The sequence below is a fragment of the Polypterus senegalus genome, chromosome 18, assembly GCF_016835505.1.
Source record: "Polypterus senegalus isolate Bchr_013 chromosome 18, ASM1683550v1, whole genome shotgun sequence".
In the NCBI taxonomy this organism is placed as follows: Eukaryota; Metazoa; Chordata; class Cladistia; order Polypteriformes; family Polypteridae; genus Polypterus; species Polypterus senegalus.
Window position 1 is genome coordinate 79,355,003 of NC_053171.1, and position 25,543 is coordinate 79,380,545.

Below are 25,543 nucleotides of genomic sequence, written 5' to 3' on the forward strand. Positions count from 1 at the left end.
AAGTACTAAAAAGCTGCTTAACCTTCTTGAGTTACATGCTCATTATAACATTTATTAATGTTTCTGCATTTGCCCTGGCTTAATATTATACCTCATAGTTTTACACCTAAGATACTCCTCATTTCCGTACTACAGAAACCTATCGGATGTCACAATCCCTGTTACATACCTTAGAAACATGTCTGTGGCTGTAATGCTGTTAGTTAAGTGAACATTAGTACAATCATTTGATTATTTCATTGGTTCAGTATTGACATGCCTACTGCTGTTTAGTCTCTAGCCCCTTTCAGATGCATAGTTTAGTTTTATACCAGCAAAGGGTGTAAAGTAATATTTATACTAGAAGACTGCAGATCAGTTTAAATACCTAGGGATAAACATCACAAGTAGACATAAAGCTCTTTATCAACAAAATTTTGCCGTCTGTAAGGAAAAAATTAAGCAAGACTTGCATAGATGGTCAACGCTTCGTCTCACTTTAGCTGGAAGAATTAACATTGTGAAGATGAATATCCTTCCTAAGCTTCTCTTTTATTTTAAAACATTCCAATATACATTGTGATAAAAATACAACACAAACATCATAAAGATTTGGGGCAGCCAGCCGTATATTGTTTTCCCGGCTGCAAAAGTTAAGTTTGATGAAGCATGATGTGCATAGAACAGAGTCCAAAACAGAACTGATCACAATAGACCAAGATGGAGGCTTTAAACGCCCATAGAGGAAATGACGTCATCAAAAGGGCTGGAACCAGACGTGATGTCAGCAAAGGGGCTGGCTTTGGCAGTGATGTCAGCAAAGGGGCCGGCTTCAGAAGTGACGTTGGCAAAGGGGCCGACTCCAGAAGTTATGTTTTCTGAGGCGCTGGGACCTTGCAGGATATCCCGGGAAAGGTCTGTAGGGAACTGAGAAAGACAGTCAGTGCACTCCGCTGCCCCATTGGTCGGATGTTTTATTACCATTACTCAGACCCTCCTACTCACACATGTGTGACAATATCAATAAATCGTTTTTTAAGAAATTAGATTCAACCATAACCTCATTTATTTGGAATTGAAAACATCCACGTATCCAAAGGGTGACCCTACAAAGACCTAAAGCAGAAGGTGGCATGGCACTACCTAACTTTCAATGTTATTACTGGGCAGCAAATATACAAGCTATAAAAACCTGGACATGGACAAAAAAAGATGAACATACACAGGCTTGGTCCGCAATAGAAATAAAATCCTGCAGTACTTCTTTATATTCCTTGCTTTGTGCCCCAATAAATGCAAGTTATCGCCAATATACTAACCCAATTGTGCTTCACTCACTCAGAATATGAACCAATGTAGGAAGTATTTCAAGATAGAGAAGCTTTTATCGATGGCACCTCAGCACGAGAACCACATTTTTCCACCCTTGCAAATATATGCAGTTTTTAATGTCTGGAAAACATTTGGGATTAAATTACTTAGAGATCTGTACATAGACAAAGTCTTTGCATCCTATGAACAATTGCATTCCAAGTCTAACTTCCAGCAACACATTTCTTTCACTATCTTCAAATTAGAAACTTTGTTAAACAGAACCTGCCCGATTTTACTCACCTCCCACCTCCCTCTGTGCTGGAAAAAATATTGCTCAGTCTCAAGGACTTCAAAAGCATCTCTGCAATATATAAAACTATTTTACAGTCAATATATAAAACCATTTTACAGAGAACAGTGGGAAAAGGATCTGTCACTCAACATATCAGAAAAGGAGTGGAAGGAAGCAATGCAAAGAATTCACTCGAGCTGCATATGTGAAAAGCATACAATTATCCATCCATCCATTATCCAACCCGCTATATCCTAACTACAGTGTCTCAGGCATCTGCTGGAGCCAATCCCAGCCAACACAGGGTGCAAGGCAGGAAACAAACTCCGGGCAGAGTGCATACAATTATTCAACTCAAAATTATATATCGAGCACATCTGTCTCGTTTAAAATTGTCCAAAATGTTTCCAGGGCAAGATCCAACCTGCAAACATTGCAATCAAGTTCCAGCCTCACTAGGCCACATGTTCTGGACCTGCTCCAAATTAACATCATTCTGGACCAAAATTTTTAAATGCCTCTCAGATAGCCTTGGTGTCACAATTCCTCCTAACCCACTAACAGCTGTCTTTGGTGTTCTTCCAGATGGGTTAAAGTGAAGAAGGACAAACAAACTGTGATTGCCTTCACTACACTATTAGCACATAGACTTGTCTTGCTCAACTGGAAGAATCCTAACTCTCCTCTTTTAAGTCAGTGGGTAACTGATGCTATATACTATTTGAAATTGGAAAAAATCAAATTCTCACTTAGAGGATCTGTGCAGAACGTTTTCAAAACCTGGCAGGATCTACTCAATAACATTTTAGAATAAGCTTTTAAAGTACTGAGGAAACAGATTCTCTCTCCATTTCTTTGTCTTCTCCATTTATCTTTATTCACTTATTAATTCATCTATTTACTTATTTTTACTAGCTTTACGTTTTACTCTGCTGGCCTAGCTCTCTTTCTGAGGGGTGGGGGTTGATTTGTTTTCAATCCTATTTTTTTTATCTGTTTGTATGGAATGTTGTGTGATTGCAATAAAATCAATAAAATAAAAAAAAAAACTGCAGTCATTTTAGTTTTGTCCAAATCGCTCAGTAACTTTTCATAGACTGCACGTTAACATCTCAATAGTAATTATGGATACTTTTGCCTTCTGTAAAAATAAAATAAAAAATACCTAAGATTAAATAAGCCTTGTTTGAGTCAGTCATTTGAGCAATTCGAATTGGACTAAAGTTACAGAGGTTCTCCAGTAAAAAATACTTTATCCAGTGTCTGAAGTGGGGAAAAAACAACTGTCAGTGTATCCCCTCGAAGGCCCATCAGCTCGCTGATATATACAATTTATATAGAAAAGAGGTTGGATGTGGGGCTGCCCCTCCTGGCAGCATAAACATACAGATTGTTCTTAACACATTTTATTTATGTAGCACCTTTCCCATGCTCAAGGCACTTATAAGTGAAAGTTGCTAATGTGATCCAAGCTAATGGTACATATGCATTAACTGAATGGAACAGGAAAGTCCTTGCACAGAATTAAGCACTGCTAGTAAATTGCTGAATTTATACCACCTCCTGGTGTAAAACTAATGCCATCTGAATAGGGCTTTAGAAATACTGGAATTTAACAACCTGTAACTCTGTGACTGCAAAGAACTAGCTGTCTTAGGCAGGCACTTGCACTTGGCCATGTATGGGCCAGAAGACCCATCATTTTCTTGCTTCCTCTCTACGCTTGTGTTAGGGTCTGTTAACGATTTAACTACAGCATTTTGGTTTGCTTTTGGAGTCTCTCTATTACTGTTGAATTCTTAGTTGGCTCATTTTGGGCCTCTATTTTTATCTGTGCTCCATATTTGATAATAATTATGTCTATATGTGTTGCTTTCTATCTTGAAGATTGTATGTAGAGTGGGGGAAATAAGTATTGAAAGTGTCAACATTTTTTTCAGTAAATATATTTCCAATGAGGTTATTCACATGCCTCATGTTCAGATTCTCACCAGACATTGGTATTAACTCAAGAAATCCACAATTATAAAGAATTCACAACATTAAAGGCCATACATGAAGGTATTCAATACTTATTTCCTCCACTGTACACTCACCTAAAGGATTATTAGGAACACCATACTAATACAGTGTTTGACCCCCTTTCGCCTGCAGAACTGCCTTAATTCTACGTGGCATTGATTCAACGAGGTGCTGAAAGCATTCTTTAGAAATGTTGACCCATATTGATAGGATAGCATCTTGCACTTGATGGAGATTTGTGGGATGCACACCCAGGGCACGAAGCTCCCGTTCCACCACATCCCAAAGATGCTCTATTGGGTTGAGATCTGGTGACTGTGGGGGCCATTTTAGTACTGTGAACTCATTGTCATGTTCAAGAAACCAATTTGAAATGATTCGAGCTTTGTGACATGGTGCATTATCCTGTTAGAAGTAGCCATCAGAGGATGGGTACATGGTGGTCATGAAGGGATGGACATGGTCAGAAACAATGCTCAGGTAGCCCGTGGCATTTAAACAATGCCCAATTGGCACTAAGGGGCCTAAAGTGTGCCAAGAAAACATCCCCCACACCATTACACCACCACCACCAGCCTGCACAATGGTAACAAGGCATGATGGATCCAAGTTCTCATTCTGTTTACGCCAAATTCTGACTCTACCATTTGAATGTCTCAACAGAAATCGAGACTCATCAGACCAGGCAACATTTTTCCAGTCTTCAACTGTTCAATTTTGGTGAGCTCGTACAAATTGTAGCCTCTTGTTCCTATTTGTAGTGGAGATGAGTGGTACCCGGTGGGGTTTTCTACTGTTGTAGCCCATCCGCCTCAAGGTTGTGCGTGTTGTGGCTTCACAAATGCTTTGCTGCATACCTCGGTTGTAACGAGTGGTTATTTCTGTCAAAGTTGCTCTTCTATCAGCTTGAATCAGTCGGCCCATTCTCCTCTGACCTCTAGCATCAACAAGGCATTTTGGTCCACAGGACTGCTGCATACTGGATGTTTTTCCCTTTTCACACCATTCTTTGTAAACCCTAGAAATGGTTGTGCATGAAAATCCCAGTAACTGAGCAGATTGTGAAATACTCAGACCGGCCCGTCTGGCACCAACAACCATGCCACGCTCAAAATTGCTTAATTTACCTTTCTTTCCCATTCTGACATTCAGTTTGGAGTTCAGGAGATTGTCTTGACCAGGACCACACCCCTAAATGCATTGAAGCAACTGTCATGTGATTGGTTGATTAGATAATTGCATTAATGAGAAATTGAACAGGTGTTCCTAATAATCCTTTAGGTGAATGTATATCCATTTGCAGTGTCAACAACAACAATATATATTTAGATCCTGTAGCACATTTTAATACAAATAACGTAGCTCCTTTACAGGATGAAGAAAGAGAAAAAAGACAAATTAAGGACTAATTAACAAGGAATAAAAGTAAGGCCTGATGGCCAGGGAGGACAGACAAAACAAACAAAAAAACAAACTCCAGACAGCTGGAGAAAAAAATAAAATCTGCAGGGGTTCTGAGGCCACGACACCACCCAGCCCCCGCTAAGCATTCTACCTAACATAAATGACCACAATCAGTCCACATGGTATTCAGGGTTCACATGCAAGAATAAGACGATGATGGTCATGTGGACCTCTGGCCTTCAACCCATCAATGTAGGGACTGCACAGTGCCCTGATCAGGTGGTGGTGGTGGTGCAGATTGCCACCACAGAAAACCAGAAAAAGAAAAGCAGATAAAATAGTGGTGAATATGGATTTCAAAGCCACCATGAATAATAATGATAATTAAATGCATATACAGAATATCAGGGTTAAACTACGATGAAGCTATGAGAAAGCCATGTTAAAGTAATGAGTTTTCAGCAGATTTTTAAAGTGATCCATTGTATTAGCTTGGTGAATTTCTATCAGTAAGCTATTCCAGATTTTGGGTGCATAACAGCAGAAGGCCACCTCACCACTTCTTTAAGTTTAGCTAAGGTTACGATTTGGAGTGTAAGGTGAAAGACAATCTGAAATATAAGATGGAGCGAGATTATTTAAGGCTTTGTAAACCTTAAGCAGTATTTTAAAGTCAATTCTAAATGGCACAGGTAACCAATGTAGTGACATCAAAACTGGGGTGATGTGCTCAGATTTTCTTTTCCTAGTTAACATTCTAGCAAAATCTTTTGTGTTGAAAACAAAAAATGTACCTTTAAGATGTTATAACCTGCAAAAGTCCATTAGAGGTTTTTGGTGGTGTCATTGGGCAACCTTGTTAGAATTAGGACTGCTAAAATATTCAAGAGAGTCCTTACATTAAAATAGGGTATTTTTGCTAGACTAAGTAAATTAAAAGGAAGAAAGGAAAAAAGTCATATCGACGAACCACCAAAACAACCCAGTTCAAAGCCACAGGAAAGATTGTGATTGAGCTTAATCTGTATGGACAGTGGCTGAGGAAGTGTAACACGAACAAATGATGCCCTGCTGTGTTACAAGACTTGCTAATTTTATTAGATGTTTAGAATTTACCTGGCTTGCAGTCACTGGCAAAGGTATATTAACAACATTGCCTCTCAGGTTATGGGTTTTCCATTTTTTTTTTATTTGCTGGGATGTATTGGTTTGATGTGACTACTAAATCATCCGACTCTTTGTATACCAGCTGATTACTTCTTCCACATTTGTTTTTTCATTCTGCTCTGGTTTTACGGGTCTAGTGCACTTTGGGATTTATATATGTTACATGCAGTGCCCTCTATAATGTTAGGGACAAAGCAATTACCAGTGCGCTCTTTATTTTTAATGATTTTCCAGACATTTGGGTTTTATCGATGTTTCTAATAGTTCTTGTTCTTCAGCCTCATAATGGCTTCTTTGACTTTCAGTGGCGCAGATCTTGTCCTCATGTTGAACAATGGCAACTACAGACACCAAAGGGTAGAGTAGAAGCAAGCCAAGGTGTCTTATGAGGCAATGAAACACACCTAAGGAATCACAAACACCCGTGATGCCAGTTTGTGCCCCGAGATGAGGGGGCCATTTATATAAAATTGTTGTCATTTCTACATGGTGAGACCGAAGTGTATGCCAATCCCCTTAAATGAAAGTCTGCAACGTGCACTTTAATCACGTCTGAATTGTTTGATTTGTAATTTTAAATTTAGGATTAGAGGGGTTAACAGATTTTTCATCTATAAGTTGAATTATTCAGTACCATTCTTCCATTTGAGTGACATTTACTTCAGTGCTCTAGTGTTTTAGTATTTATTGTTTTAACAGAAATTCCATTAACACCTGGGGCCTCATGTATAACACCGTGCGTAGAACTCAGACTATAACATGACATAAGCACAAAAGCGGAAATGTGCTTACGCACAAAAAAATCCAGATGCATAAATCTGTGCGAATGCCAGCTTCCACGTTCTTCCGCTACATAAATCCCGGTCAGCGCACATACATGCGCCTGCTGTCCCGCCCCAACTCTTCCCAGAATTACACCTCTTTAAATATGCAAATCAATATAAATAGCCCTTAAGCTCAGCGTTCTGTGAAAAGGCAATGGTAAAAGCACGGGGAAAATTTGAATTTCAGCGAATACCAAATGGAGGCAAGGAAAAACGTACTATTTGTTGGTTTAAAAAGTGGTGTAAACAATGAAAGGAAATTGATCGAGCGACATAGCGTGTCGGAGAAACTCGATAGCTCAAGTTCACAAAGTCGCACAGTGCCTGAAATAAAAAAGAAGTTGTCAGATATCAAAGTCGCTATGAAAAGGCGAGTCGTAGCCCACCTTCTGAGTGTCATATGAAAGCTTATTAAGGTACAGAGAAAAAAAAGGTACACAATGGGAAAAAAGCACGAAATGTCAACTTTAATTTAAAAATTTCCACTTTAATCACGCATTTTATTTTGTCATTAAAGCAGAACATCATAAACTTAATCTTAAAATCGTTTAATTTACAATTTCTCAAATCCCATCGTAACTAAAGTACCACGTTAAATGCTTTGCTTTGTATTTGATCTTCAATGTGCTCTATGTGTGTGAATCACTACGTGTTTCCGGGCTTTCTCTTCCTCTGACAGGACACAGAATCCATTACATTCCTGATATTACAGCTCTCTGAATAATTAAAATACTGAGATGTATACTTAATATAATTTTCATGACTGGTGCAGTGATTGTTCATGTCTCATGCAAGATGCTTGCTGCGCCGTGCGCGACCTTCGATGAAATAATTTATTGCAGCAGTATTGTCTCTTTCAAACGTACTAACCCCCAATTCCTGTCCTTACTTTTCTTTCTCCAAATACCCAATCAGCACACAATCAGCTCTGTAATAGACGCTAAGCCATCTGTAACCTTAGAACGCTGATTCTTCAAAACTTTTAAGGATCATTGAAATATCTTCGTAGTACGTGTTTAATTATTCTATACATCTATCCTTCCAGTGTCCAGTGTCGCATCAGCACCTGCAAGAATACAGCGAGATGCAGGAACAATCTGTGAACGGAGCGCCAGCGACTTGCTAGCACTGCGGACCATGTCTTCACATGTTTAATTATTAACAATATAGATTATTTAAATTAAGTTAAAGATTTATCTATCTAATATAATAAACATATTTTGCTGCATTTCATCTTAAAAATGATATCGTCATCATATGTAAATATGCGCTTTATAAAGTGGCTCAGGTTGTGCAATATTATAACTGTATCACAAGTTTACAGTGAGGTGATTGTACTTATAAGTACAAACAGTTCTACAAGGAGCACTTGATGGACTGATTGAGTGTGTTTAGAGTTCTTGGGATAAAACTGTTTATGAACCGCGAGGTCCATACACAAAAGGCTTTGAAACATTTGTCGTATGAGAGCAGTTCAATAGACAGCATGGCTGAGGCAGCGTGTGCTAGATGCTGTATACCGATAATTCCCTTTCTCAGCTTCTGTAGATCTTTGATTCACACTCAGATACAGTGATATAAATACTCTTAGTGGTGCAGTGAGAGTAATATGGAAAACGATAATCTGTAGTGGCAACCTATAATGGGAGCTGCTGAAAGAAGAAGAAGAAGGTGCAGTGAGAGTAACAACACTAAAGCAGCTATGGTATTTAGAATAGTTTGACCCTTCTGTGGACCATTATAGTGCTACAGGTTAATTACAATCAGATACATTAAACTAATAAACAGTATGCGATTAATTTCAGTGTATTTATAAAGCCGCGTCAGGGATGTGGATCTAAAAAAGAAAGGGTAACCACACAGGAACAGTAGCACTGCTTTGACACTGGGTGCTGCCAGTCTGCAAAACCGAGCGCAGAACTTGCGTACGCCAGGATATGAGGTACTGTGGAAATGTGCGTGGCTTTACATCAAGTTTAGGTTTTATACATCGCGATTTGAACATGGAAACATTCTTATGCAACATTTTTGTGTGTACGCACCATTTATACATGAGGCCCCTGGTGTTATGATTGTTGTAGGTTAAGGAATAATACCTCACAAATAATAATTCAATTTTGGGGGTGTTTATAGCGTCGTCCTGGTTGGTTAGTTTATAAATTTTTCTGGGTGATTACGGCAACACACATGTACTGTAACTTTATTTTCCATGTTAACCAAACTGATTTTTTTCCATGTCTTTCACAATTTTAGGGCTAATATTTTTCCTGTTTGTGTGTACACAACTGGGAAATCATCATAGGCAGGCCAATGATTGATTCGCCCATAGTAAAGATTTGTCCCACATTGTCAGGGTCAGCAGTTATCTCTTCACCTCCTCATGTCTGCTCCTGACTTTGTTAAATACTCCATAAATATCTACAATGCCAAAAAAATTCTTTCCTGATAGTAACACTCTGTTTACATGGATCAGACAGCCTAGGCAGATTAATGAAGAGCAACTGGCATGCACTGACAGGTAAGGCTCCCCCCAGGCTTCAAGCTTAAATTGGTACGACATTCCTTTTGCTAAGTTCCTGGTCAATGAAATGGCAAATTCCTTACATACATACTGTAGGTTAAGATAGCACAGTATTAGAGGGCATAATATAGCTTTTAACAATAACAACTGTATCATATTTCAGGACAGAGTACAACATTTTGAGTCTCTGAGACTAAAAGCAGATACAAGGAGAGGAATCAGCGGTTTTACACACTTCTAACCCCGCCAGTTGCCATCTTGCACTTGTGCAAATATTTCTGAGTTATTGTCATAACAGAACTGGAGCAATAATGTGTTTATGGTCCCAAATGTGTACTGTTTGGTTACAAAAGTAGCTTTGTGACGTCTAAATAGCCTTACACATGACAGAAGTTTCATTGAAATGAGTTGCTTGAGAGGGCTGCTAGGTGGTGCGCATGTATTCCAACAACCAGTATGATATCCAGAGGTTTTTCCCCATATGAGCAGCTACTGTCAGAATTGTCATTTGCTATGTAACAGTCTGAATTCACATGTATTTTATGTTTATTCTTGAATCTGTTATTTTTTAATTCATTTTTTTTTTTGTGTAACTAGTGAAGCACGTGGACCTACAGTCCTAAAATAAAGTGCATTTTTCTCCTGTAGTTTGTTAAGCAAATGAGGTGAGATGTGTTTATTTTCCGGCCTTGAAAGTCTTTGCCTAAGAGCTTCATCAGGATCTGTTATGCAAAGTTTGGCTTAGGCTGGAGCTTGGCCATGGCATAGTTGTAGTCCACCCATATAATGATGAACTTGATTGTGAATTGTGAACACGTCGGTAGTTTCCTGGGGAATTATCAGTAGAGGCCTTCATTGATGTACAAGATAAGGAGCAGTTTATAGTTCTCTAAACATTTTCTAAATTGTTACTTCTTTTAGTTACTGTAGGAGTTATTACTTCTAGTAATTCATAGAGAGTAAGCTGAACTTTCTCATTTTGGCAATGCACTCTTTAATTTTTAAAAATTACAGCCTCACAATGATCACATTGGTGATCTAAGTAGTGCTTTTCCAATAAATATTGATTTAAGCGTGTAAAAGCAACACATGCAAATTGTCAGAGGTTTCGATTATTTGTCAGTCTTCTTCATTTGTCAACATGCAGTTGTCTCATTCTTGTTTTCTGCATCCTGGACTAAGGCCGGGTTTATACTTCACATGACGTGACGTGTGCTCCAGCTGACGTTACTACTATGCAAGAGGTGTACTGTTTATACTTGCGTGCATACATTACGTAAATCTGGAAGATTCCACCAGGTGGCAGTGCGAGATATCATCAGGGTGAGAAAACATTTGGCTTCCCTGTGTTGTGAATGGCCTGAAACATCCATTGACACAATATCTCTGAAAAGGATGTTTAATAATTGCATACATCAATCCAGGGATGCACCCATTCCCGCAAGCATCAGGCGTGAGGCAGAAACAATCCCTGGATGGGACATCAGCTCATCGCAAGCAAATATATACACTAGCGTCATTTTAGCATCACCATATCCCCTGTGGAAGCCCAACAGGAAAACATGCAAAGTCCTGGAAGGGAACACAAGCACCGTGACTCCCTGCGAGACAGCAGCGCTACCGCTCCACCACCGTGCCACCCCCACATGTGTAATTATTAACAGTATTATTTAAATGAAGTTAACAATTTATTTGTAAAATGTAATATATATACTTTTATGCATTTCATCTTGAAAGTGATGTGAAGTATGAATTTAAGGATTCTAAATGTGCAGAGAGTTGGAATATTATAAATTTAATGTCTTCTGTGTGGCGGTCTATTGCTGCTTGCCGCTCCTGTCAGGTCAGGAGGAAGCCCCAGAATCACATAGTTATTAACAATTGGGTCAGTTTTAAGATGACATTTACGATGGTCTGCTTTAATGATCAAGTAAACTATGAGGTTAAAGTGGACATTTCGAGATTTCCATTTTAATCATAAAGCAGACCTTTTCACCACGTCCTTAATTTTTTTCTTAGTGGCTCAAATACAATGATGTACATTCTGTTGTGAAAGTGCAAAAAAAAAGATGGTGTGTGAGGCTTTTAAAATATATTGTGTCATTATGATCGGGAATATGCGACACTTGAATATAAAAGCACCACAAATGCATTTGTATGTCGGCATTTTGCTTCACCACATTGAACCATTCATCAAACATCGAAGCGTACACATCGATCCTGTAGGATCCGTACAGCTTTCTGTCGCATGTAGATAGTAAACAGAGACGTCATATTCCGACTTGATCACACTGCGCCCCTGGACTTTTTGCTGGTACTGCAACTCGTGCAAGCGTCTTGTTAATTTCTGGAGACATACTCATACTCAAATGAACGCTGGGAGCGTGTGGCAGCCATGATGTGTGCGCGTACGTGTTTTGAGTGTGAAGTATAAGCATGCCTATGACCCATCGAGTTTGTCTGCTGCACAATTCTTCCATATTCAAGATTACTTCTTAGCTATGTGCTTGAGTGTCTTGTCTTCTTATTGTTTTTTGTTCTTCATCACTTAAGATTCATCTTCAGTTTGCTTCACAGTCAGCAGATATCACTGCTCTTCTTCTTTTTCCTTCCATTATGGTGGTTAGAACTTAATTTTTGTAATTATTTTGCCATAAACACATAAGCCATCCTTTAGGCATGTTCAATTAAACTTCAATGTTGATCATCAATAAATTCAATAAATTCAAAAACAGGATGCTGTTTTTGTAGGTACGTTCATTTTTAGAAGTTAAAGTAATAAACCTTTTGAGTGACAAAGGGGGATATGTGACACCACGAAAGGATAGATGTAAAGAACAGTAAACTCTCTGCCACATGTTTACACACATATGAACTCACACTCGATTATGAATTCTGAGATCATATCTGATGATCTTCTCGATTGCCAGCCTGCATTTCTCTTTGTCTTTCTTGCATTGTGTATCCCACATGATCACCTTTCCATTATAAACTCACTATTTTGGCCAGGGATCCTTACCTGCCTTATGTTATTTGTCTTTTATGTTCATTTTCCAACTGGAAGTATTTATTTTGATTGTTTTTATTAATTTTGTTCTGTTTATTTGTCATTTAGCCAATATGCTTACTGTATAATGGTTTTTGTTATGTTTAACAATATTTATGTACTCTTTCTTTAAACACCTTTATGTTCCTTGTGTTTACTGGGTGGTTTCCAAGAGGTTGAGCCACCTGCCCATCTCCATTGAGCCCCGAGTCCTGTAAAGGCTCATGGGAATTGCAGTCCCTTTGTGGTACATTGTATAAACTCTGGTGTAGGTGGCTTGGTCTTTTTGTGAGTGTTATGAATTGTTATAATTGTTGTATTTTTCCCTTTTTATGATTATTTTTTGTTCTGTTTAAGGGTTTGAACTACTGAACTGTGTTTTAATGCTTTGTTTCATGAGGATTGCATTTTAGGCAACTGAAGCTCTTTTGAGCTTTTGTTCTTTATTTACCTATTTGTTAAAAAATTATTTAATTTTGTAAAGATTCTTGTCTCTACCCCCAGCCAGTTTTATAGTTTCACCCCCTGGAGTAACAGTGTGTGTGTTTTTTTTTTTTGGAGACTCTTTGCTATTCCCCTTTTTATTTAAAACCTTATCTCCAATTTCAGGCCTAGTCCAGACTTAAGAATCCTGTTTTCCTGGATCAGTTCAGTTAAAATGTTGGTCTGTATTTTGTGAGTTTCTTTTTAAAGGCCTCACCTTTCTGCCATTTGTGTGGTGCTGCAACATAACACCCACAGCCTCAGGACACATTGCCAAAGTTGCTGCTAACTCACATTTTTTTATTTTCCAGAACATATCAGTTGTAAGCTTTCAATTAAGACTGAGATCCTAGCCGCAGTAGTTTGTGAGCAATTATGTGATGGATGTACAGACCTTAGCATTTTATATCCACCCTAATAAAAGAAAAATTTGGAAGAAAACTTTAAAATCAGGCAAAACATGAAAAAGATTGGTAAAAAAAAAATCAAACTGATGATACAATATCAAATATGGGTCTAATTAGCTTTGTATGAAAATGTGCTATATAAATAAATGTATTGTATTGTACCTAAACCATAAAAATATGTGTAGGCTTACACTGATACAGTGTCTTAGACTGCTGCCCAGTATAAAAAATAATATATATATATACTTGTCTGTCTGTATGTCTGTCCGCTTTTCACGAGAGAACTACTTAACGGATTTATATCAATCAATCAATCAATCAACATTTATTTATATAGCACATATTCATACAAAAAAATGTAGCTCAAAGTGCTTTACAAAATGAATAGAGAAATAGAAGACACAATAAAAGATAAACATAAGTCAACATTAATTAACATAGAAGAATTAACATATCAGGGTTTTGTCCGTAATTTGCTTGAACATTCTGGTTGATTTTGTGACTTTTCTCATCGTGCTAAGAATCATAGTTTGCTTGTGGCAGAGACTTATTCACGCAAATCCAAAGGAGATGGGAGTAGGGAGCCGGATGGAGCCTTCTTTGTTTTTAAACGCCAGCCTCCGTTCACGTTGGTCTACCTCTCACCACCTGTTGGAGCGTCCCTTGCCTCCGCTTAGCTAGCAATACCTGTTTGTTCGTCACACATTATCATTTAGAGATTGTTAAGGAGTAACATTTGACATTTTTGAATGAGATATCAGAGCTACATGTGTTTTAGAGGGTAGTTGCTGATTGGCAGAGATATCACGGCCACATGCTTTTCTCCCCACGCAGGAGACGCTCTCCTGTCAGAACTAAACACGATCAGATACAGTGCCAACGTTTGACATTGGAGCATATCTACCTTCCGCTTGGCAAAGAATTACATTCTTTTTTTAATTAATTTTTTATTTTTTGGGTGCAGCCACGGGGGACAGCTAGTATATAATAAAGTTAGGCTGTTTAATTCCTTAAACGTTTCGAGAGGGCACTTGGTTCTTGAAATGAGCATCCAGGTAGGGTATGTGTTCAGGATATTTTTTTTTTCATTAGTTAAAGGAATAGTAGTCTAATAAACATGTAAAGGTCCCAGTACCAAGATAAGCTAAACCATGGGTGTCAAACTTCAGTGCTGGAGGGCCTAGGGGGCTACAGGTTTTCATTCTGACCACCTTCTTAATTAATGACCAGTTTTTGCTGTTAATTAACTTCGTTTGCCTTAATTTTAATTAACTTGACTCAGGCCCCTTAGTTGCTTTTGTTTCCTTAATGAGCAGCCAAACAATAATGAGACACAAAATAAGCTTGCACATGACCAGCTCACCGGTGCCCATCACACAATATCTGAAAATAAAGAAAGGTGAAGTTCTCAGTAACGTTGATCTCTCAGGTTACCAAAACATATTGATGGTGTTCTTAGGAAAAACACAAAATCAACAGTTTTGGGAATGTCTGCTGTGGCAGAATGAGAGCAGCAACAAGCCATGGAATTAAATAACGAGTTTAATTAACAGCAAGAATTGGCTTCTCATTAAGAAACTGGTTGGAGTGAAATTGGCTGGAGTTTGATATCCCAATTTAGCTGGTCATCGGTTGGCTCGTTTCACATCTCACTTCTGTTTGGCAGCCATTTAATGAAGAAACAAATCAACTCAGAACATTGAATCCTTAAAAACAGGGCTATTAAAACGAAGGGAAAAGAAGTTAATTAGCAGTGAAAACTGCTCGTTGAGTAAGAAAAGCGTTAGGATGAAAACCTGCAGCCACTATGGCCCTCCAGGCCTGGAGTTTAACACCCCTGAGCTAAACAGACCAAACATCACCACCAGAATCAAAACCAAAGTCATAGTCAAAAAGAGAAGCAGTGCTTCGAAATTTAATGTTTTCCTTGCCCCTAAGTAACACTAATTAAGTCGTTTTCTAAGATTAGTCATTGTAGAGTAGCTGTGTGTGCCATCTTAAACCGGCTGGATGTGGTGGCCTGTTGTTCAGTGGGCATATCAACTGTAAACATGAAGGCCCTGGCTATCAAAAAACCCTGTAAAATGGTGGCGCCTATTGCACAAATGCCATTTAAAATGGTTGATATAATGACATAATAATGAAATAAATTTGTAGATATCATAAAAAATAAACTAATTAATCAGACAGATCACAAATAAGGAGTCATCACAATTATCAACTTCCATTTTATCTGTTTACTTGGCTTTAGAGAATGAGATTCATAACTTTAGGTCTACTTGATTTAACAAATATTCCAGAGCTCACACTGAAATCATCATCTACTGCACTTTCTCTGGATTGGTGACTTTTAAGTGATACCACAGAAACATTGCTGTTGGGGAGCACATTGACCTGGAATTACTGCTTGCCCACAGTCTTTCTGCCTTGGCAGTGTTTTTCTAATGGATGCTGGTCTGAACTTCCACTGGGCTCATCAATGGCGTTCACATTCCATTTGTTCAGCCACTCATTTCTAATATTTTATTCGAGTCCCAGAGCTGTAAGAGCACCAGAATATTTTTTTTTTCTGTAGGATCTGTTTGTTCTTTACACTGCCTGCCTTTCTCTAGACTCTGTAGCATTGCTGCTCTAAACACCCCAAATTAAAATTGCTGCCATAAGCACGTGGTACTGCCTGTTGGCTGAAATATTGTGTTTTGGTGTGCATATGTTACATTATTTGTTGTTTAATTTTCAAGCAAATCTGAAAATGTGCCCTTTGGCTACTTCCAAGTACAAAATGTTTGTTCCACATGCATGTGATACTTCCTAGTTTTTTATCAGACCATGCAGACTTCCTTCCTTACCTCCTTGCTACACTCACACGTACGACATCTGTGCAGCAATCTAAACTGTGTAGATTCCTCTGTGTTCTGTCCTGTGTCATTCAGAATTCACAGCAGATTCTGCAACTCTAATGTTGCTGATTTTAGGGTTGGAGTCTGCTAGAGTGTAACTTGCTTACACAGACAGGTGTTGTCAGCCGTTGATCTCGTGTGTACTGTCAAATGCAAAGTTATTGCAAATGAGGCCAAAGTTTCCATACACTTAGGCTAAGGACTTTTGGGCCCAATGTTTCACACCTCCACATGTCATGTTACCGTACATTCTCTGTATATCCAGGGACTTCAAAGATGCTTCTCTGCTGCTAAAGTCCATTAGCATCAGCGTACGCCCAACTAGATTCATAAAGGTCCTGGCTTGGATCATCTCACACATTTGAGGAGACTGAAGTAAATGATGTTGCCTTGGAGTCCAGGTTAGGTGTGAGGAACAGCCTGCAGCATAAAATGTCAAGGCAGGTGAGAGTGTGTGGAGTTTCATGGAAAGAGCCATGCAAATCTACCTCCGATAGCAACGTTTTTATTTTATTACATCCAAAATTTCCAGAACGTATCTACTTCATTAACTGATGTACTATTGTATTAGTGACAGATAAATAACGTTAATGCTTAGGGATAAATAGAGGCATGAGAGACAGGCAGAAGCTTAAGTATGGAGTCAGTCGACAGTCACTTTCCAACCCGCTATATCCTAACACAGGGTCACGGGGGTCTGCTGGAGCCAATCCCATCCAACACAGGGCGCAAGGCAGGAAACAAATTCCGGGCAGGGTGCCAGCCCACCGCAGTAAGTATGGAGTACAAGAGGAATTAGTAACCAAAACAAAGACTTTAAGCAAAACCCAGAATCAGAACTAAACTCTCTCTAAATGTTGTTTTTTCTCTTTTAGGGGTCCTAGTACTTGACTAGTATAAGGTTGTTCTTTTGATTTAATCCAAGATTTGCACACTTTCTTGTGGGTATTACCTAAGCTGTAAATGTTGTTGTTTTTTAAAGTGCTCTAGTATTATTACAAGGCTGTTTCACACTTTCTTGTGGACACTGCCATCTCTAATAGTGGCAATGTGATGATGTCACAAACCGTGCCACCACTGACTTATAGTCAACAGCCATACCACCTACACTTCAGAACAGATAATCCTCCAAAAACTATGCATGTGTGGGCCTAGACGGCTCAACTAGAAAAGCTTGGGTTGCTGCTGGAATAGGTGTTGGCAAGGCCATCAGGGGGTACTTACCCTGTGGTCTGTGTGAGAATCCCAGTGGTCCAGTGCAGAGACGGGGGCACTATGCTCTGAAATGGTGCTATCCTTCAAATAAGACATAAACTGAGTTCCCTAATCACTGTGGTAATAAGAAATCTCTGGGCATCTTTCAAAAGGAGTAGGGTGCACCCCAATGTCCTGACTAAATTGCCCATCATGGCCTAACCATTCTGGCCTCCTAATCATTCCCTGTCTGTAATTGGCTGTCCATTTCTCTTCACTTTTCATCATCTAATAGCTAATGTTTGGTGCTGCTGTCACATCATCCAGGTGGATTCACACCAATGGTGGTAGCTGGAGCAGCTCCTCATTGTCTCTGTAAGGCACTTTGAATGTCCAGAACAGCACTATATCAATGTAACTATCAACTATCTCCCTATCTGACTGGCAACATAGTGTCACCCATGCACCACAACATTCAAAGCGGTGGTGCCCAGAGGAAAACACCAGTGATGTTCTGAAAATATCCATGAAAACTAGTAACACAAATGAAACAAATAACTATTAAAAATGCAGTAAATGATCCAACACAGTATTTACTGTGTTCTTAACAATAAGTAGCCACTATCATATTGTGTGTTGTGCAGTAGTGAAGAATTGCAGGTCCCAGACAAGGAAATGTTTGGGTGCCAAACCAGTCGTCCTCATTTACTTCAACTTTGCTTAACAAAAGACATAAAAGGTAACAAATGGAAACAAACAAACAGCCTTAGTTAGGCTATTAACTCAAATTATATCACGAGAGTTCTGTCTGTGTTGTATTCTGCTCGCAGAGTGATGCCTCCTTCCACCGACCTCGTGATATAAAGCCAGGAAACCAGAGGGGATGAGTCAGGTGCCCTCAGGGGGAGTGATCTTGGCGTTGTCGGAGGAATAGGAGACGACGTGATTAGTAACAGCAACCCCTCTCGACCAGAGGTGGTCAAAGGGAGAACGAGGATCAACTCTGAGCGTGGTTTCTAAAGAGGCACGCAGTCCCCCTTAAACCAATTTATTAAGAACAGTGACTATCCTGGGATTTTCATGCCCTGCAGTTTTACAATGACATGATCTGGTTTCATAGCTTTTTTTTTTCTGGCTTTAGTTTAACTTGTTCTCAATATTTCTTTTTCTGTTAAGGGTTTGCTGTACACAGAGTTTCTTTCTGCTATTAGCATTTTGGGATTATGTTGTTTTAAGTGACCAAAAAAATTCTTCCCATCATGCCATTTTTGATTTGTCATGTATCCTGCCATTTTGTGTAGTTTTGTTGTAGTGGTTGCTATGTTGGTGTCATGGCAAGGGTATTAATGTCACTAACATTCTGTCGGGATTTTCTCTGTTTCATATTTATTTGCTGTTTTATTGCTATTTGTGTTAATTTTGTAGTTATTATTGTCATGTGTATATGTTATTTCTGTTTCTTTCTTACATACTATTCTTTCATTGGTACCCCAAGAGGCGGGCCCACTCTGATGTCACTGCAGCTGAGACTCCCCTCTGGCTATATATTGAGTTAGGGAGGAGGATCTCAGCAGTGGTGCATTGAGTTTGTAGTGGAGGTAAATCAGGATTGTTTTGTGGATTTACTGATTCTTGAATTCTTGCTTCTGTTTTTGGGTCAATGATTATTATAATTGTGTTTTGAGACTTCTTCATCCTGGATTGCCTTTTTAGGCAAATCCTTTTGCTTCGTTTTGCTTTTTTAATAATTTGGTTACATTGTGTCTATTTCTTTTTAATAAACCCTTATTTATTCTTTATTGCCCTTTTGTCTTCAAGACAGGGGTTTATGGTTAACCTTTCTCTGGTAGGGAATTCTGATTTACTTTGGGACATTTGTTCCTATTTTGAACACTGAAAGCTATTTCCTCTAGCTAGATGGGTGTGAGCCTCCTCTGTGCCAGCCAGTGAAGACCCTAATCTGCTTTCTGGCTATCAACACCCTTTCTCCATGTCTGGAATTCTGCATCACAACACATACACTTCCCAGTTACTTGAGATTGGATAACAAACCTTTCTTTGTTGGTGTGTGCTTTCTTGTTTTCTGATTTTGCTTTTTGTTTACCACCCTGGGTTTTACCAAAAATAGGAGACTTTTGGTTAAAGAATCTAGGCTTGGCTTTTGATGATCTTTCACATTTGGGTCACACAGTCTGTTGTTGTTTGTTCCTGTACAGGCAACAATATACAGGAGTATCACAAATAGACAAATTGCCCAAAACCAGAGGTGATTCTGTGATTGAAAGTATACTATTGATGAAACTGACTAACCAAGGCCTACATGACTTATGCAGAGTAGCGAACAAGCTACAGTTAGTCAGCTAACAATGGTGCTTAAAGGAGGTCAGTCAGAACTGTTAAATTGTGTCTTTTCATGGAACAACCCAACCAATATTCACATTTCTTCATGATAAAGCTGCAGTGTGCTAAGAAAGACAAATACTGGGCACTGAAATATTGAAAACCATCAGCCAGTGTAACGAACCCTGATTAATGTTGATGAGATCACCAAGATACTCCAAACGCCACTTTGCTCCATGTAGTGTGGTGTTACATCTACAGTATATATATAATTCACTAAGGGCATGCAAGACACTGAGCGCAAGCAAGACAGAGCCCCACCCGCCAACTCTAAGACCATGGGATATGCTCGACAGAGCCCCGCCCGCCAATTCTAACCCTCCTACTGCATCATGGGATACACACGACAGAGCCACGCACGCCAACTGTAACCGTCCTCCCAAGTCCAGCGTCACTCTCAAGGCACGCAATAACTCGCCAAACACAGCCTCAGTCGCTTTCGTCTGTGCAAAAGTCCACATGCACCTCTGAGCCACGTTGACTTTACACCGCACACAAGACAGAGAGCCACGATCGCCAACTCACAGAGCCCTGCCCGCCAACTCTAACTAAGGGCAAGCAAGACAGAGAGCACATGCAAGACAGAGAGCCCCGTCCACCAACTCTAAAACCATGGGATACGCACGCATTTAGTGTATAAATGAATAGAAATAATTCTCCAAAATCTGTTGTATGTAAACGATACTGTTTTAAACATTATTGTTTTTTCATCAGAAAACCCGGTTTCCATGTCTACCTGTATTAGTTTAAATGGCACTTTTACCACTCGCAATAGGGCGGATGCGCTGACTTATCGTGTTGACTGGGCAACACAGTGAATGCGGAGTCTATCTATATATGTCTATGTTTTCCGTAGCCTGCTACAGGAAGGTACTCTATCGACCATTGGCATTGGTTTTGCTCCTTGCTATTTTCGTTATACTGCGACAGTGGTTTCCTAAGTCTTTGTTATACTGAATTCCTTTCTCACTGTTTTCCATTCCTATTCTTACACAGCGGGCTTCTGCTAGTTTGTAATAATTTACCAAACCCAGAATAGTTGCTTTAGGGTAGCTGTGGGTATTATAATCAATATTGTGTTTAAACTTTTGTGTGTCCAGTTGATGGGGTTCTTCTCTGTTTGTGGACTTACCTTTTAACCAATGATAGTACTCCATTTAAAGATGGTTCCAGCAAACAAAGGAGACATGGCCACAGCGTAACTAGAAGAGAGTGTGCCTGCAGCCAGTGGCACGGTGCTGTGATGAGGCAAGCTGAGTAACAGCAGGCTACATGTAGGCGAGGCACCCTGGCCTTATATCAGCCGCAGCCTTTTACTCATTTTTCGAAGCACTGTTGTTCTTTCAGCTTTATTTAGGATGTATTCCAACTGTTCCTAAGTCATCTGACTTTTTTGATTACTATTATTAGTTAGCTATATGTATACTGAATGAACTAGCTGTACCCCGTGGCTTCGCCCACAAAGTAATGAAACAGGACAAACTTTAAAAATCAATGGACATTGGCACTGTATCTGATCGTGTTGAGCTCTGACGGGAAAGCGTTCCCCACGTGGGGAGAAAAGCACATGGCCATGATATCTCTGGCAATCAGCAGCTACCCTCTAAAACACACAGAGCTCTAATATCTCTCTCAAAAATGTCAAACGTTTACCCCTTAACAATCTGTAGATGATAATGTTTGTTGAACAAACAGGTATCACTAGCTAAGCGGAGGCAAGGTGCACTCCAACATGTGGCGAGAGGTAGAGCGACTCAAACAGAGGCTGGTGAGTGAAAGAGGAAGGCCCCGCCCCCCTGCTCTCGGCCCACAACCACTCTCTTAGATTTGCATAAATACATCAGTACAGCAAGTGAACTCTGGTACTTAGCACAATGAGAGAAGTCGCAAAGTCAACCGGAAAGTTCAAGCAAATTATAGAAAACAACCAGATCTAAATCCGTTAAGTAATTCTCTTTTGAAAAGCAGACAGACAGACATACAGACAGAACGTGCTTGGACCATGAAATTTTTAAAACTGTAGCGAGCACCTATGGGCCAAGAGTAGCTTACATTCCAAATTTCAATCCCAAGTCCTTGTGGTTTGGGAGATTTCGTGATGAGTGAGTCAGTGGTATTTGGCTTTTATATACAGAGATTATTTATTTGGGTGTTGTGAGGTAATGTTTATATAAGGATGGGACGGGGTGTGTTAATATTTTGTATTTTTCTTTTTTGCTTTTTAATTTATAATATATGTATTGTCACACGTGCACTTGCAGGTCACCTTTATGGCTTAACTAATGTAAGCGATTCCACCTCAGTCCAAAAGGAGGTGCTGTTGCTAACAATTCTCTCTCTTCCATCTACAGAAAACGAGAAGACGGCAGTTCTTTTTGTTTGAAACGCTGGACTGGCTGACTTTTCTTTCTTCTCTGGCAAGCCACAATACCTTTGTTTTCCTTTCATTAAATACTGTTGGCCCGGCAGGCGCTCCAACTTTTACTGTGGGCTCCTCTAGCATTGTTTGCTATGCCGGTATTTTGGTTTATTTTAGAAATGTCTTTTGCATTAATTTAACTTTGAACTAGACATGACTGTTCTTCCAAAGTAAAATGTGTCAAGCTATAGGAGCTGTTAGAAGGGACCAGGAGATGAAATCGAAAGTCAGACGAGAGCACAAGCTTATATTCAGAGGCACCAAATTCTAATCAATGCGTCAAAACAAAGTAGCTAAAACTTGTCGGTAATCAAAAGAAGTGTCAGACAGTCTCTGTTAAAAATATCCACAGTCTTGGATAGCAATGAACATTTGATGTTGACTTATAAAGCGTCATACAGATGACGTCACCACATGCAATTTCTGGAGCCATGCCACTAGGACGACATCCACATTACTACGTTCTCATTTAAAAACAGCATTTTTATGTGCCTCCATTCCTAGGGTACCCATCTACAAGTGAACGCTGCAAAGTGAGGGAAGTTCTGGAATTGCTACGGGGACATATTCACTAAACCCTAATTCCGTCAAGCATATTAGGAATAAGATGGAAAGAGCCAATTTACAACTGTAGGAGGCTAAGTATTCAGCATGGCACATTTTTTAAAGAATAAGTTTAGTAATTTTCAAGTCAAAGATATTTCTTCACAAACATGGTACACTGCCATGCTATGCATTTCTCATGCAAAATTGTGTTCAAAAGTTCAAAACACTTTCTATAAATTTAAAGAAATAAAAATATATCTTTCCAGCACTGATGCTTTACAATGGAGGGTATGGAGGAGTCAATTTTTCAACAACAGCTGGAGTGGCTTTGGGACAAGTCTCTGACTATACTTTTGTGGACCAACCAAAGCCCAAACTTAAACTACACAGAACATCTGTGGAGAGACCTGAAAATGGCAGTTTACACACTCTGCCCATTCAATCTATTGGAGCTTGAGAGGATCTGCTGGTAAGATAGATAGATAGATAGATAGATAGATAGATAGATAGATAGATAGATAGATAGATAGATAGATAGATAGATAGATAGATAGATAGATAGATAGATAGATAGATAGATAGATAGATAGATAGATAGATAGATAGATAGATAGATAGATAGATAGATAGATAGATAGATAGATAGATAGATAGTGTCGGAGATGGCTGGGAGGGCAACCAGGCCGGGATGCTTTCGCCTTCCCCAGACCATGTGAGGGCAACTGTCCTGGTACCTTTGGGGGCCACGGGTACAGAGCTTTGAAGCTCAACCCTGTAGGGACCCGCGGTCATTGCCAGGGGGTGCCCCTATGCCTTTGGAGCCCTGGACCTCAGCTCTTCCACCACACCCGGAAGTGCTGGGGAAGAGGAGCAGGGACACCCGGAGTGCTTCCGGGGATGCAGCCGGCACTTCCGCCACACTGGGACGTATCGGTGGAAGATTGCCGGAACACACCTGGAGCACATCCGGAAGAATATAAAACGGGCCGCCTCCCTTCATACAATGGCTAGAGTCGGGTGGAAGAAGGACAAGGTCTGGGAGGAGAGGCAAGGAGACGGCCTGAAGAAGCAAGGCATTGTTTTGTGGCCAGGACTTTGGGGACTTTAGGGGTTTTGTGAGCACTTAATTGTATATACTTATGTATAATAAATGTGTGTGGGGTGATTTACATGTGTCTACCTGTCTGTGTCCGGGCCAGCGTTCACAATAGATAGATAGATAGATAGGCCTAACCTAATGGACACATTAACTTTTATAGGAGTGTCCAACATACATTGAAATTCTGTAATCTAAATTAAAGGGTATCCAACTTTATTTTATGATGCCCTTATCAAATAAACATGACAGAGGTTTAAAAATCAAAAAAGAAAAGCACACCAGAGTGGAATGGAAGGACTTTTGTCAGGATTTCTAAATCAGATACTTTAATAATGAAAGGGGCTACATGAAACAAAGCGTTTGGTTTTGCTACATGTCATATTTAATAAGTCACATTTCAGTACTGCCTTTCCCTTCTCTAAAGCAGGGGTGTCAAACTCACATTGTAGAAGGTTGTAGACTTATTTATAATTGATTTGCTTAATTATTTCTCAACGGCATCCAAATAAAGAGATGTAACGTGAGCCAACAGATAACCAGGGGTCTCAAACAGTCCTGGAGGGCCATCACTTTCAGACAAACCAGTGGCTATTTAAATGTTAAGGAAACCCTTTGTTTAATTCTGTGGCTTATTAGAAGTGTAAAAATAAAATTGAAGCAAAATTCAAGTCAACAAAACTCTATCTACTATATGTACTATATATACTAATGTTCATTAGTATTAGTTATTAGTTAATACTGGAGAAAGTGGCTTGAACAAAAACCTGCAGCCCTCCAGGAGCCAAGCTTGACACCCCTGCTCTGAAGGATACTGCCATCTTTCACATGCATTCTGCAAACCACCCTGCAGAGGGAGCTCTTGCAACACTGAAATCCTGACGAGAACAGTCACATTTTCTAACATGAACCATCTTTAGCAAGAGCCATTTGCCTGAGAATTCTTTTAGCTGGCCACAGGTTCGGGCAGTTCTGATGTAGGAAGGTCAAAGCCCAGTGAGTCACCATGTGAAGAAGAGCCAAGCCAAAGTGAGTCATGTTGGATGGGGCTGAAAGCCTATTATTAGTAGCGCCTGGAACATATCAGCAGATGTCACAAAGCTCTTGTGTATTTGGTGAGGACTAAGATTTATCAATATTTGACATCCAAATTTAACATTTCTTTCCAATTACAATCATAACCTTAACATGCTATTTGTGTCCATAGGCATTTAAATTAAACATGCTTAAATTAACAACTAAATCCCTTGCAATAAAAGCATTAATATATCATAGTGATAAATGGTTGCATTTGCTAACTGATATAGGAGGGCACCTGTAGTCAAAGTGAACTCCTGTTTGTAATTCTGTAACCTCAATGAAGACACAAAAGTATGTGAATCTGTGCCCCAGCTCTGTCTGTGTCACGCAGTCTCATTTGTTTAATTAATCTGTGTGGGTGTTGTCTCCATCCATAGCACTGAAGCACTTCTTCTCATCCGTTGATTAGCCCAGACAAGTGTATGATGTCACGCCAGCTGTTTGTCCTT